General features: G+C 41.6%; 2 long non-coding RNA genes across 3 annotated transcripts; both read left to right on the top strand.

Moving 5' to 3' along the window:
* Nucleotides 1-208: 208 nt before the first annotated feature.
* Nucleotides 209-6,302, top strand: LOC307026953. 2 transcript variants are annotated; one of them, XR_013804487.1, is made up of 4 exons: nt 209-225; nt 3,515-3,709; nt 5,074-5,234; nt 6,057-6,302. It is a non-coding gene; the product is annotated as an uncharacterized lncRNA (long non-coding RNA). The 2 variants fall into 2 exon arrangements; XR_013804488.1 differs by lacking the exon at nt 209-225 and adding an exon at nt 1,637-1,992.
* A 1,013-nt stretch (nt 6,303-7,315) lies between these two features.
* Nucleotides 7,316-9,514, top strand: LOC307026954. Its single transcript, XR_013804489.1, has 3 exons — nt 7,316-7,445; nt 7,707-8,319; nt 9,203-9,514. It is a non-coding gene; the product is annotated as an uncharacterized lncRNA (long non-coding RNA).
* The last annotated feature ends 4,817 nt before the right edge of the window (nt 9,515-14,331 follow it).

Below are 14,331 nucleotides of genomic sequence, written 5' to 3'. Positions count from 1 at the left end.
ATAAATAAAGCGAACGCACCAGCAAGACGACCCTTCACCTGGCCTCATATTGGTTGAGGGACTTTGAAATTGTTTTTCCACAGAAAACATCCAAGCGCCGAGCAGATTACAGAAATCTGAGAGGAGACTTGACGAGCGCAGTCAGGGCACAGGAGCAGCCTAAGTGCGAGCCGAGGAGAAGGTTTTAAACTGGAAAACAGGAAATCTGTGCAAGCAGCAATATATGTGAGTGCAAGCGTACAGTTGGAGCAGAAGCAGAGCAAATCTAAGCGCAAGGACAGGGTTTGACTGAAAGAAATACAAAATCTGAAGTCCTACTTCTGACATTAGAGGGCTCCAAACACCAGCAGCTGTGAGTGTGTGACATCACTGCTAATGCGGTGCTTGAGAAATCAGCTCAAATATTGCCTATGGGGCAGCAAATAGGTCAGGGCAGCTGCTTGTGGGTTTAAATGAGGGCGCAATAGCCTATACAGACAGTGAGCATGTGTGGCTAGCTGTGATTGGACTGATTTTAAAGGGCTGTTCAGGTGTATATCAGTATGTAGTGTCTCTACTTTAAAGAGTCCTCTCCTGTTAATGTTCAGGTGTATATCAGTATGTAGTGTCTCTACTTTAAAGAGTCCTCTCCTGCTGATGTTCAGGTGTATATCAGTATGTAGTGTCTCTACTTTAAAGAGTCCTCTCCTGCTGATGTTCAGGTGTATATCAGTATGTAGTGCCTCTACTTTAAAGAGTCCTCTCCTGCTGATGTTCAGGTGTATATCAGTATGTAGTGTCTCTACTTTAAAGAGTCCTCTCCTGCTGATGTTCAGGTGTATATCAGTATGTAGTGTCTCTACTTTAAACAGTCCTCTCCTGCTGATGTTCAGGTGTATACCAGTATGTAGTGTCTCTACTTTAAAGAGTCCTCTCCTGCTGATGTTCAGGTGTATATCAGTATGTAGTGTATCTACTTTAAAGAGTCCTCTCCTGCTGATGTTCAGGTGTATATCAGTATGTAGTGTTTCTACTTTAAAGAGTCCTCTCCTGCTGATGTTCAGGTGTATATCAGTATGTAGTGCCTCTATTTTAAAGAGTCCTCTCCTGCTGATGTTCAGGTGTATATCATATATACAGGGCGACTGTGGCTGTGAGGGAGTGTGGTCGTCTTTCAACCAGAAGGTTGTGGGTTCGATCCCAGCCCATGCAGTCAACATGTCGATGTATCCTTGGGCAAGATACTTAACCCTGAGTTGCTCCCGATGGCATGGCCAACGGTGTGTGAATGTGTGTGAATGTTAGGTCCTAGAGTAAGGTACACTGCTCTGTATGAATGGGTGTGAATGGGTGAATGACATATAGTATGTAAAGCGCTTTGAGGGGTCTTAAAGACTGGATAAAGCGCTATATAAGTACAGTCCATATCAGTGTGTAGTGTCTCTACTTTAAAGAGTCCTCTCCTGCTGATGTTCAGGTGTATATCAGTATGTAGTGTCTCTACTTTAAAGAGTCCTCTCCTGCTGATGTTCAGGTGTATATCAGTATGTAGTGTCTCTACTTTAAAGAGCAACAAGTCCTCCAACTAATACGACCAAATAGGTCGATTGTTTTCCTCGTTTTCCGACCCATTAATACGACCCAGAGCAGCGTTTTCAATCAACGGGTGCGTCAGCCTGTATACCTTTACGACCCACGGGCGCGTTTTAAATCAACGGGAGGCGGCGTAATGACGTACAACGTCCTCGACAACTTCAGTTAACAACCATCGTTTTTCAGACACGTACACTCTTCAAAAATCACGGCTGTCTGTCGTAGAACAAAACGTGATCCGTCTCTTAAATTTGTGTCGACCACAGACCTTATTTCGAGCTATTTTCCCAAATCCTATGGAGAAATCTCATTGGTTCTGACGCGAGGGAACCGGAAGTGGTCAAATGCTAACTTACCGGGGTTTTGGACTCGTCACTGCATCAGACAACATCCATTTATTTCCCAGACAAGCTAATAAACGTGAGTAGTCAGATATCAAAAGTATATTCATTTTGGGATATGTATTATGTTGTTTTATTTTGTCGTCTAGTACAGTGACTAAGATTACTATGTTTACCTAGGAATAATGATAGCAAAGCTAAATTAGCCAAAAGTAGAATCAGCTAACGTTAACGTGAGCATGGAAGTTATGTGATCCATCGGTTCATGCGGTTGATCCAAATGTTATCAAACGTCACATTCTTTATAACTATATTAAATACTATTTATCTATTAAGTGAAGAGTGACCAGGGGTGTAATACTGCCGAAACACCGCTCCGGCACCTAAAACGGGGATGGTTGTTAGCATCTGGTGCTAGCTAGCTATGATAACGGATAGGCTAAGAGGCTAATGTACCTAATGTAATGTTTACACAGTTAACTTTAGTCTAAGTTATCTCAGTGGGTCTGAAACAGTTTGGTCACCATATATGGAAATACATATTTCCAAGGCACACTTTTATATTATTGTAATGTTCCACAATAGGAGTCGGAAATTCAAGTTCTTAGGTTCAATAGCTCCTTTGGTAGTATACAAATACAGGTTCATAGGTCACAGGTTGCAGGTCGCAGGTTCAACGTCACACAGCACCCTAAAAAAAATCGAATGAATCTAAAACATCGATGAAATCATTACAATTCATACTATTGGACATACAACAAATGCATAAAAAAACAAAACAGTAAATAGTTAAATATGCACAAAGATACATTTAAAAAAAAGTATTATTCTTATCATTTTTTTTATTATTGAAATGTATACAGTTAAGTTTCATATGGGTGTTGACAGATGTATCCATAGATTTAGTTAATTTTGCCCTCAAGTGCACAAGATTGATGCATTTAACTTCACGGGGGCCTCCGGACCCCCCTAGAGGACATGAGGTCCACCCCCACTTAAAACATATTCACATGGATAGGATACTAAATACATGTGCACACTTTTTATATAGTAACCTTTGTACCTCAGCAGGAGGGAGTTAGTTTATAAAGGTCCTTCACTGATCACTTAACTATCACGCAGCTGTGTGCAGCATTTACTGTAAGAATCACACATTTATTCAATAATGCAGACTTAATAAATGACCATTCTTTGTTGATTCTGGCTGGAGTGTTAATTGACAGTAGTTACATAAGCTTCAAAACAAGCCACAACTGCGCGTGCACACGTGCAGAACTTATAGAATTAGCAATACACCCCTGGTAATGATGATTTTAGTATTATTTTCTGTGATGATGGAGCATCAACTTTTGGATCAACCAGATATTGACAGATTAGGGTTGTTCATAACAGTCACTTTAAACATGTGACTGACTCTGTATAACATTGTTTTCCTTACTCTTGTGATTTTTGTTCATCCTATCTAAAAGATAAAAAAACATGAGTTCATTGTTTTAACAAGATTTTTCACGATATAATAAAATACATGAATCCTGTAAACATTTGTAGTATAGTATTCTTATTTTTGGTATTCCCTGACATTATCTGTGTTTCTGTTACAGACGCCTACTCAAAAAGTGTGCCAGACATGCAGGCAAAGCATAGGAGTAGCAAGTAAAAAATGCAAACAATGTGGTGCCATCCAACCCTACAAAGAGAAACTCTCCAAGCAAAAAGAAAAGGTTGCACAGGAGTGGAAGGCCACGCAAAAGAAAAACCACAGTGTCAACAAAGTGTATGACTCGACACATTTACTGGTAAGCTTTTTTCTCTTGCAGATGTCAGTTATCATAAAAAAGTGTGTAAATAATCCCTGATCTTAATCTTTTTATACAAATTGTTAAATTACTGAATTGATTTATACTTTCCAACAGTCGCCCTCATTTACTTTTTAAAAATAATCCTAATTTCTTAAGTAAGTTTATGTGAGAAGTACAGACTAGTGCACGATTACTGCACTTCATGTAATGTGTTAAGCAAAATTGTTGTCACCGTTGTATTTAAAGCTGTAAAGGCATAACACATTTTTTCGAACTGATGTTAGATAGTGTTTGTACTTGCAAGCACCCAGTTTTAGTAAAACATTATTTCTTAACCAGAAGTAACATAGTTCAGGCCAGTGGTAATTCCTAGAATCAGAGCTTCAATGTACATGTTTTTCTAATTATATCTTACAAAAAAACCTGCATTTTGGTGTTTTATATTTTATTTTGGAACTTCATAGTATAGAAAACACATAATTATGTGACTATGGTTTCCAAAAGTAAAATAAATGAAATATCATATACATTTTTGAATAAATGGTAAAACCAAGAATGTCAGTGAATCAAAACCAGCCCATATTAATATAGTGCTTGAAAGACAATCAAGACCTGGAAAGAGTTAGTATTAATAAAGAGGCCCTTAAAAGCACTTTCATTAAGCTTACCAGAGTCTCTGACTTTGAGCCGTGTTCGAACAGTCCTTTAAAAATTCCCCTGTAACACCAGCTTTACATCTGAAGTGCTGTTAATGCGGAACTTTGAACCTGAAATGATATAGGTTATAGCTTGCTGACATGTTTCAAAGCTAAATGTAGCTTATTCAGATATCTGAATGTGAGAATTAAATGGACAAATATTAGGCATGCCAGAAACTGACCATGATCAAAATCGGACAGCCCTGGCGAATATTAATTGATTATTCGCCGCCGAATTGAAACTAAGCCAGGAAAAAAAAGAAATACATAAATAATAATAAAAATATATATAAATAAAATCGAATTTTAAAAATAATTTTCGATTATGGAGACTGTAACGAATATTCGAAAAATAGAATAATCGCTGGCATCCCTAACCCATATAAAAATAACTATGCCCATGTAAAAAAAACTCAAAGTGAACCCGAGCTCGATAAACTTCTTTTTTTTTTTACAGTTCTTTTTTAGGGGCTCCCCTAAAAGGGGTCTAAAATCACACCTGGTTAATTGTGGGGTGCCTTCCTCAATGTGCACACGTATCACATCAGTGCATTTTTCACTTAGGCAAAATAAATGGAGTTATAATGGCTTTAGGTGTGTGAAAATGTTTAGAACTGTTGTGTACATAATATTTCTTGTTTTTTTGTGTCCATTGTGTTCCAGCTCCACAAATGGAAAATGTTAGATCGGCGTCCCATCCTCCTTCTTGCCAAGAGAGGCACAAATGGTTTTTGCCGATTGCATCTGTCCATGGCAAATCGAGACAGAAGATGGTAACAATGCACTTGTTACCATAAAGAGGATTTACGAAAGCCTTATTAATGGTAAAGTATACAAATCTGCATGCTATATTTCAGCAATTTATCTGTTAACATTTTTTGTAAATTAGTTGCCCAGTTATCTGGTTTTAAATGTAAAAAAATGTGAATCACTGTTTACCAAGTAGTACAAATATGTCGTTATGTCTTGTTTTGTCAGTTAAAGGGCCCATGTCATGCTTTTCTGGTTATTACCCGTCCCCTTCTGTGTTATGAAGCTTTTCCTGCATGTAAACGGTCTGCAGAGTCACAAACCCTCAAAGTACACCCTGTAGCGAGTAAAACTCTAACACAGAAAATACCTGTCTATGCTGCTCTTTTTCAAAAAAAAATCTTCCTGAGTATAGTGACGTAACGGGCATAGTGACGTACCGGCTCACACACACTCACTCAGCCTTATCTTTTCTCAGCCGAGGCTCCGTGGATCTCCTCACGCACACACGCACTCACACTCACAGCCTGGATGTGAGTGTGTGTGTGTGTGTGTGCGCTCAGGCTGAGTTCCTCGCTGTCTCGCAGACCCCACACAGCAACCAGGAAACAACACCAGTAATCCAGCTCACACTGTCTGCTCCTCGAGCCTAAAAGGGCGGAGCAGCGAGCCCCCCAACGTCCCGCCAACACGGCACCCAGACCCCACGCAGCATTCTCATCTGTTTGTCCTTAGTGGTGTCATTTCCTGGTTGCTAACAAACGCCATTGTAACACAGAATCACTGATGTTCCGCTGTTTCATTTTTAGCTGTAATTACTCAGATTATAAATATATATGGCGGATTATACTTGGTCATTTACTCACCATGCGTCTACTTTTTTTTCTTCTCAATAGTGACTTTGGCAGTTGAACCTGAGGGCCCTTGTACCACACAGGCAGAAATGGCCGCAGACCCAGGATCAGACTTGTCTGTACCTCTTACCACCGAGACTGACACTGAGTTCACTCTCTTCCTCACTCCTGTGTCCTCCGGCCTGACTCCTGCTCTCTCCTCCGGGCTGACTCCTGCTCTCTCCTCCGGGCTGACTCCTGCTCTCTCCTCCGGGCTGACTCCTGCTCTCTCCTCCGGCCTGACTCCTGCTCTCTCCTCCGGCCTGACTCCTGCTCTCTCCTCCGGCCTGACTCCTGCTCTCTCCTCCGGCCTGACTCCTGCTCTCTCCTCCGGGCTGACTCCTGCTCTCTCCTCCGGCCTGACTCCTGCTCTCTCCTCCGGGCTGACTCCTGCTCTCTCCTCCGGCCTGACTCCTGCTCTCTCCTCCGGCCTGACTCCTGCTCTCTCCTCCGGCCTGACTCCTGCTCTCTCCTCCGGGCTGACTCCTGCTCTCTCCTCCGGCCTGACTCCTGCTCTCTCCTCCGGGCTGACTCCTGCTCTCTCCTCCGGCCTGACTCCTGCTCTCTCCTCCGGCCTGACTCCTGCTCTCTCCTCCGGGCTGACTCCTGCTCTCTCCTCCGGCCTGACTCCTGCTCTCTCCTCCGGCCTGACTCCTGCTCTCTCCTCCGGCCTGACTCCTGCTCTCTCCTCCGGCCTGACTCCTGCTCTCTCCTCCGGGCTGACTCCTGCTCTCTCCTCCGGCCTGACTCCTGCTCTCTCCTCCGGCCTGACTCCTGCTCTCTCCTCCGGGCTGACTCCTGCTCTCTCCTCCGGCCTGACTCCTGCTCTCTCCTCCGGCCTGACTCCTGCTCTCTCCTCCGGGCTGACTCCTGCTCTCTCCTCCGGCCTGACTCCTGCTCTCTCCTCCGGGCTGACTCCTGCTCTCTCCTCCGGGCTGACTCCTGCTCTCTCCTCCGGGCTGACTCCTGCTCTCTCCTCCGGGCTGACTCCTGCTCTCTCCTCCGGGCTGACTCCTGCTCTCTCCTCCGGCCTGACTCCTGCTCTCTCCTCCGGCCTGACTCCTGCTCTCTCCTCCGGGCTGACTCCTGCTCTCTCCTCCGGGCTGACTCCTGCTCTCTCCTCCGGCCTGACTCCTGCTCTCTCCTCCGGGCTGACTCCTGCTCTCTCCTCCGGGCTGACTCCTGCTCTCTCCTCCGGGCTGACTCCTGCTCTCTCCTCCGGGCTGACTCCTGCTCTCTCCTCCGGGCTGACTCCTGCTCTCTCCTCCGGCCTGACTCCTGCTCTCTCCTCCGGGCTGACTCCTGCTCTCTCCTCCGGCCTGACTCCTGCTCTCTCCTCAGTGTCTTCCTCACAGAAAAGAAGACCAACGAGGAATAAAGTGGCAATTAATGGTATGTGCGGGTTAATTAGTAATTATCTTATTTACATCGACTGAAACTGTGTTTGATTTTGCACATTGAATGAGTTAAAGAGAGAGAAAACAATCATCGGTACAATTAGAATACACCACCTTTTGTTTTGTTTAAGACTTTGCAGTATCAAAAGTCTCAGTGCCATTTTGAACAGTTTAATTGAGCACAATGTGATGTTAGGCAATGTTTAGGAGGTTATTGCTGAACTTCAACTTATTACCATCTTTTAATTCCTTGCAGAATGTCCCATTCATCAAGGGTCAGACACTTTCCCCTACAAAAAACTACTGAGGGAACGAATCAGGGAGGTTTGTTTAGAAAATATTTTTAAATAAATAAACAATGACAATAATGTTTCCGTGGAACCAAGTCTTATCTTATTGGATTTTCGTATACTTTGTTTAAAAGGAGTGTTTCAGTCTTAAGCATGACTGCTAATGTAAATATTGAAATTACAGTAACAATAATTTATTATTAATTTAAGGTTGAGGTACTTGTGTAATGCTTCATGTCGCATTAATGCATCATGTCCAGCCATTTATTTGTATATTACATTTTTTCTTGTAATCCTTTGTAGGTGAATTCCTATTCTTGGCAGTACAAATATTTTTTTAAATAATAATAGTATTCCAAAATATTAAACTGATGGGGAAAATGCTATTGACTATGTTACAGTCCTTCATATGTTTGAGTTAATCGTACCTACTATTATTTCAAATTATCATTTGATTTCACTGGACTTTTTGTATTTACATGTATGACATTTGAAAAAAATGAAGTTTACCTAAAATCTGTGTTTCTTTACTCAGGGCCATACCGAGGTGTTGGTGCAGTGGCAGTCTTGCTCTGGATGGTATGTATCTAATCTGAAGTTTCCTTCAGTGTAGCTGATGGGTCTGGCAGAACAGGGGCCACAAAGTAGTCTTACCAACCAACTTCATCAACCCTGAGATCACTAACTTAAACATTTTGGGTTCCTCAGCAGTAAATTGAATTTAGTTGATCACATGGGGGTGGGGAGCCATGTCATCAATGGCTCTATCAGACGTTTGCGCCATAAAGTAAGACATCCAAGTTCTCTGCCCTTCGTCATTCAGACATCGCGCCCTAGAAACGTTGTCTGATTGTAACACATAAGCAGGGAAGTAGCCTACATTGAAATAGAAATTAAAATATACAATAGAGTTTATCATTGATCAATATCACTAAAGGTTAAATGATTGATATGTGAGGCTGGATGGTATTTGATCTCTTTTGTAATTACTGACTTGTTACATTTGTTCTTAACAATTATACTATAAGTATAGTTAGTAGTAATAAGTAGTATTATTTCTGTGTGCAGTCTTGCAGGCAGTTGTCTAAGTTTAGTGCTGTATGTTTGGGCATTGATAAGACAGCAAATTCAAAGAATTGGTCAAATGAAACATTGACTTTGAAATAAAAAATGTACCTTGTATTATATATGATGTACGTGTTATATATAAATATATACATTATACTGCACTTTCATCATGATATTTTTGAGTGACTTAGTATATCTTCTCATTTGAAATAGCATTGTCAACATACTGTAGAACTACATATTCCAAAAAGTAATACTTTTTGCTGTGTCAGTATTGTCATACTGATATTCTGTACAAACTGTGAAGTCCATTGAGACAAATGTAACATTTGTGATATTGGGCTATATAAATAAACATTGATTGATTGATTGATTGACTGTTTCTGTTTTACAGTGGGGCGAAGTGGAAAAATTCCTGGGAGCCAAAGGAAAACTTTTCCAGTTAAATATGGCTGACTTTTTTTTTTCTATTTTGGAGTAATAAAATACATATAAAAAAAACATCTATGTAAGTGTTGTGCCTATTTGTGTTCTTATGTTATCAGTGAGCTGAAGCCAAGACAAATACAAATATGTTTTAAGTGTATCCATACAAACTCATTCTCTAAAACTGTCATGATTGGTCTGTTGTGAATGACACCCATGAGGAAAAAGGTCCTATACATTATATCACATCGGCAGGGCTGTGATGTGATGAGGCCCTCGCGAGCGTCGACGGGGGGGTGGTGTGTAAACCCTGGACACACCAAGCCGATTACAGCTAGTGGAGCCTCGCAGCAGAAACTGTGGCGCGCTCAATTGCGCCGCATTTGCGCATCAGATGAGGCTCCCTCCACAAGATGAGGGCGAGAGGCAGACGCAGTCTGTGTGATCGGCGTGTATGGAGGGGCGGGCCTGCACATCGGCATATCACAGACTGGTGCATACATTGTACAGGCGGCAATTTGAAATGGAACGCAGCCCACACACGGCAGACAAACCCAAACACTTTTGGAACACGCCACCTCCAGACACATTAACATGCACTCCCCTAACTTTCCCCTAATCTGACATTGTATTTCATTCCATAACATATAAATATACTGTTCACCCATGTGAAACACACACACTGAAACCAAAATAATTTACAAACATGTGAAAATCTTTCATATGCGATGGAAACTTCTGAAGCAATGGAAACAGGAGTCAGAGAGACACGAGGAGAGCAGGAACTTTGATGGCAAACTGATGGTTTATTCACAAGACATGTTGTGTGCCACGAATTGACACAAAAGATGCCAAACCAATTCTGAAGATCTCTACCCCAGACCCATATTTAGCTAGTTCTGAGAGAAGAATCAACATTGTGCATAACAAGATAAAACCAACACCTCTATCAGCTGACGCCAATAGGCAGGAACAGGGAGACAAAACACTGAGAGCACAGTAGCCAAGGCTACAGGTGCCTGTGCTCAGTCAGGACAAGACCTGGGGGGTATACCACGAAACTGGTTCAACCTAACCTGGATATGTTTGAGTTAGCCGGTTGGCCTAATCCAAAACATACGCCCTCTCGCTAAACGGCACTACGACACGGGTTATCAAGTGGATCGCTCAAGCCAGCCGTGCCTATCTAGTTAGGTGCGCGTTCACATAAAAGGGGTGGTATCTGGAGCATTCGACCAATCACAAACATGGAGAAGCGTACTGACAGCGCAGCGCGTATACTTCCTGAATGAAAAGTCAACTATATAATTAGACAAATATGAAGACTTTAAACATCCATGACTCAAACACTTTATCCAGGATAAAAGCCACATAGCTGCACCTGCAAGGTGAACACAGCTGGTAAAAGAAAAAGTGTTTGAATGCGTACATTAACAGGTTTATGATATGCCCCGTCTAAGACACGATCTGACTTTAATTACATTTGACTCGAGTGTTTCGTAATGTGTTGCTTAAAATAATACTTCTACATACAGTATGTGACACTGTAAGTGTTGCACGGCCAGATACGGCTCAGCTGACTCAGATAAGGAGATATATGATACATTATGATGTGATGCCGCGGACTGTACTGTGACTTTGATCCAGTTACTTATGTTGAGGCAGATATTTAATTAAGCTTTCTTAACGCTAATGTTATAATAGTCAGATTGCTCTGAAGATGGGAGGTGATATTCTATTAATGTTCACATTCACACGTGAACACGTTTGGTTCTATGCAAACTCAGTAATATCCATTGTGATACAGTTATAAGGCCTTCACAAGAGACTGTCAGTGGAGATTAAAGGGGATCAGGAGCTCACGTCTTCTCAGAGTCCTTGGTATCTGGCTTGATGATTGTCTCACATTTCTAAACTTCATGTCAATAACCTGCTTAAAAAGCTGAGGGTTAGGCTAGGTTTCTTCTACAGGAACAAGTCCTGTTTCTCTGCTTGAGGCCAGGAAAAGGCTAGTCACTGTGACCTTTTGACCTGTGCTGGACTATGGTGATTTGATCTATATGAATGCACCTGCCAATTGCCTGGTCAAGTTAGATGCTGCGTATCACAGTGCACTGAGATTTGTGACAAACTGTAAAGCATTAACCCATCACTGTACCCTGTATGCAAGGGCTGGTTTGCTTTCACTAACTGTACGGAGGCTCAGTCACTGGTACATTTTTATATACAAAGCCATGTTAGGGAAACTTCCATCTTATATCTGCTCCCTGATCTCACGGAAAATTGTAAGTGGCTACTGCCTGAGATCGAATGCTGTGGTTTTATTAAATGTGCCAACTGCTAGGACTGTCTTAGGGAAGACAGCTTTTAGATGCGCAGCTCCTCTGTCTTGGAATAGTCTGCAAATTAAATGGAAACTGAGCAATCTGGTGCCACTAAATGTTTTTAAAGCTCGGTTGGATGCTACTCAATCGGAAGCTATTGGTACCTGTTTATGTGGATAGTTATGTAAATGGTGCTGTATGATGTCCTTTTGTTGTTCTGTTTATGTTTTTATGTTTCGTGTGGAACCTACTTGAGCAGGTCTCCCTTGAAAAAGAAATCAATGATCTCAATGGGATACACCTGTATAAATAAAGGTTTGAAATTAAATGAAATGAGAGTCATCATCATCATGTTCTCTCTGCTGCTGCTGCTGCTGCTGGCAGCTGGAAGTGAGTCAACACTTATTATACTGCTGTTTAACAGGATAATCTGTCATATAACTTTTTTTTGTATTTGTACAGGTGTGAAGTGTGAACAGTTGACACAGCCAGCTTCTGTGACTGTGCAGCCAGGTCAACGTCTGACCATCACCTGTCAGGTCTCTTATTCTGTTAGTTAATAATAATAATAAAATTCAATAACATGCTTTAACCACTAGGTGCCCGTTTATCAGCTGTGCGCCGTTATGGTGTAAATACTGCCTATCTACCAATTGGATCCAATATAAAAGTCAGCCGAATTACTGTTGATATTGCAAGGAGACATATTGTGTGAAAATAAATCTAAGATGTTGTTAAATGGCTGATATATTTGTGATCCACGTCACGTTTTCAGTTTTGGCGGCAGTTCTTCCTGTTTGTATAGAAGTCTTCTCATCAGGGCTCTATAGATAGATAACTACGGCAGATATGTAATATGTAATGCAGCCGAACCATGTATTACAATGCCGTTATGTGATTAGCTCCAAAGAGAAAAGCAAGCAAACTCGGAATAAAGTATTATTTTTTTTTTTTTTAAATGTTTTCGGATTTCACATCGCATAAACACCATTTCCCAACGTGCATTGCGGCTAAACCATGAATCACCGAGCTGAGGATCTTGGTTATGGCTAGAAAGGATCCGTCTTGTGTAAAACTCTCGCGAGAGTTCGGCTGAATGTCACGTGGCTGAATGTTTACGTTTGGCAGGCAGCCTTTCAGTTAGGATCGTTAACATCAGTTGGCCACAGCAAATGATGGTGAGAAGCTAAACTATCTATTAATTATGTCAATGACAGGGAGTGTGATCGTTGAAAAGCGGTCTTGCTGGTGTTCAAAGAAGAATGACAACACTGTAGATCACCAACACTATGGTTTATTTTTTATTCACAGGCAAGTCAACGTTGTCGCAGTAAAAGTCCCAAGATAGCTCCTGGTGCAATAAAATGTTCCCTTGCAGTGTTTTACTATTATGTCTGATGTTTCTCTATTAATATTGCTGCTGCATTAATGTGTATGTTGCATCATGTTACTGCTGTAGATGTGTTTCCGAGCCGCTCCGATTACAACGAGAGTTACAACGAGAACGTGACGTCATATTTACAATAGAAGGATCCTTTCTAGCCATAACCGAGGATCTTGCCTACGTCTGTTTCCGGTATTGTTTTTGACGGATGTATTTTGTTATACACACATTCCTTCACATTTAATTTAAAATGTACATTAAAATATTTCATGAGGCTTTCTAAAATGTTTTAAAATATAACTACGGTTCGAGTTGAAGAGTTTATAAATTAACATGAACCGAAGCTGTTGCCTGGTAACGCAATCGTGCAACGTCACGTCCGTTAATTCCACATCCACACACATCGATTTAATAAATGAATATAGCCTTTGTATCTGCTAAAAGAGGTGCCGACCAGCTGGGGCAACAGAAAATTAGCGAAATTGAGTGTGACTATTACAAATGAAATCATTATTATATTAATATTGATAATAATAACAACCGACCGTCGGGGTAGCATTTGCTTGGCATTTCCGGGTATATCTCCACTGGTTGGGCCACGTTAACAATACTGTGTAAATGTCACGTTTGAAGGGACGAAATCGTGACAGCTTCACGTCTCCCATCATGGTAAATCGTCACATGTTCACGTCTTGCCGTGATACCGGGTTGTGCTGACCATGTCCATGCCTTTATGACAACAGTGTACCAATCTTCTGATGGCTACTTCCAGCAGGATAACTCACCGTGTCACAAAGCTCAAATATTCTCCAACTGGTTTCTTGAACATGACAATGAATTTTACTCAAATGTCACAGTCCACAGTCATCAGATCCAAATCCTACAGTGCACCATTGGGATATGGTGAACGAGAGATTTGCGTCATGGATGTGCAGCCGACAAATCTGCAGAAACTGTGTGATGCGATCAGGTCAATATTGAGTGAAATCTCTGAGGAATGCTTCCAGTACCTTGTTTAATCTATGCCATGAAGACTTAACGCAGTTCTGAAAGCAGATGGGGGTCCAACCCATCCTAGCAAGGTGTACCTAATTAAGTGGCTCGTGAGTGTATTACTTAGCTCAATTTGTATTGTTAGTGTGTGTCTGTAGGAGTAAAGTCTAGACACATTCTTTGGATGTAAGCATTGGCTAATTAAACAGATCATGATTAAATGACATGATGATAATAAGGGTGATCACCAAAACCTTATACCAGGGGTGGGGAACCTCTGGCCCTCGAGGTAACTCGGATCTGAAGGTGACGGATAACTGCTAATGGCATTTACTTGGATACCAGACATAGTAAATGCAAAGCAGGATCATATAAAAAAAGGTAATAAACAAGCCA

The sequence above is a fragment of the Notothenia rossii genome, assembly GCF_949606895.1.
Source record: "Notothenia rossii genome assembly, contig: scaffold_98, whole genome shotgun sequence".
In the NCBI taxonomy this organism is placed as follows: Eukaryota; Metazoa; Chordata; class Actinopteri; order Perciformes; family Nototheniidae; genus Notothenia; species Notothenia rossii.
Note: the sequence above shows the minus strand (reverse complement) of the source record. Positions and strands in the feature narration are given on the sequence as shown.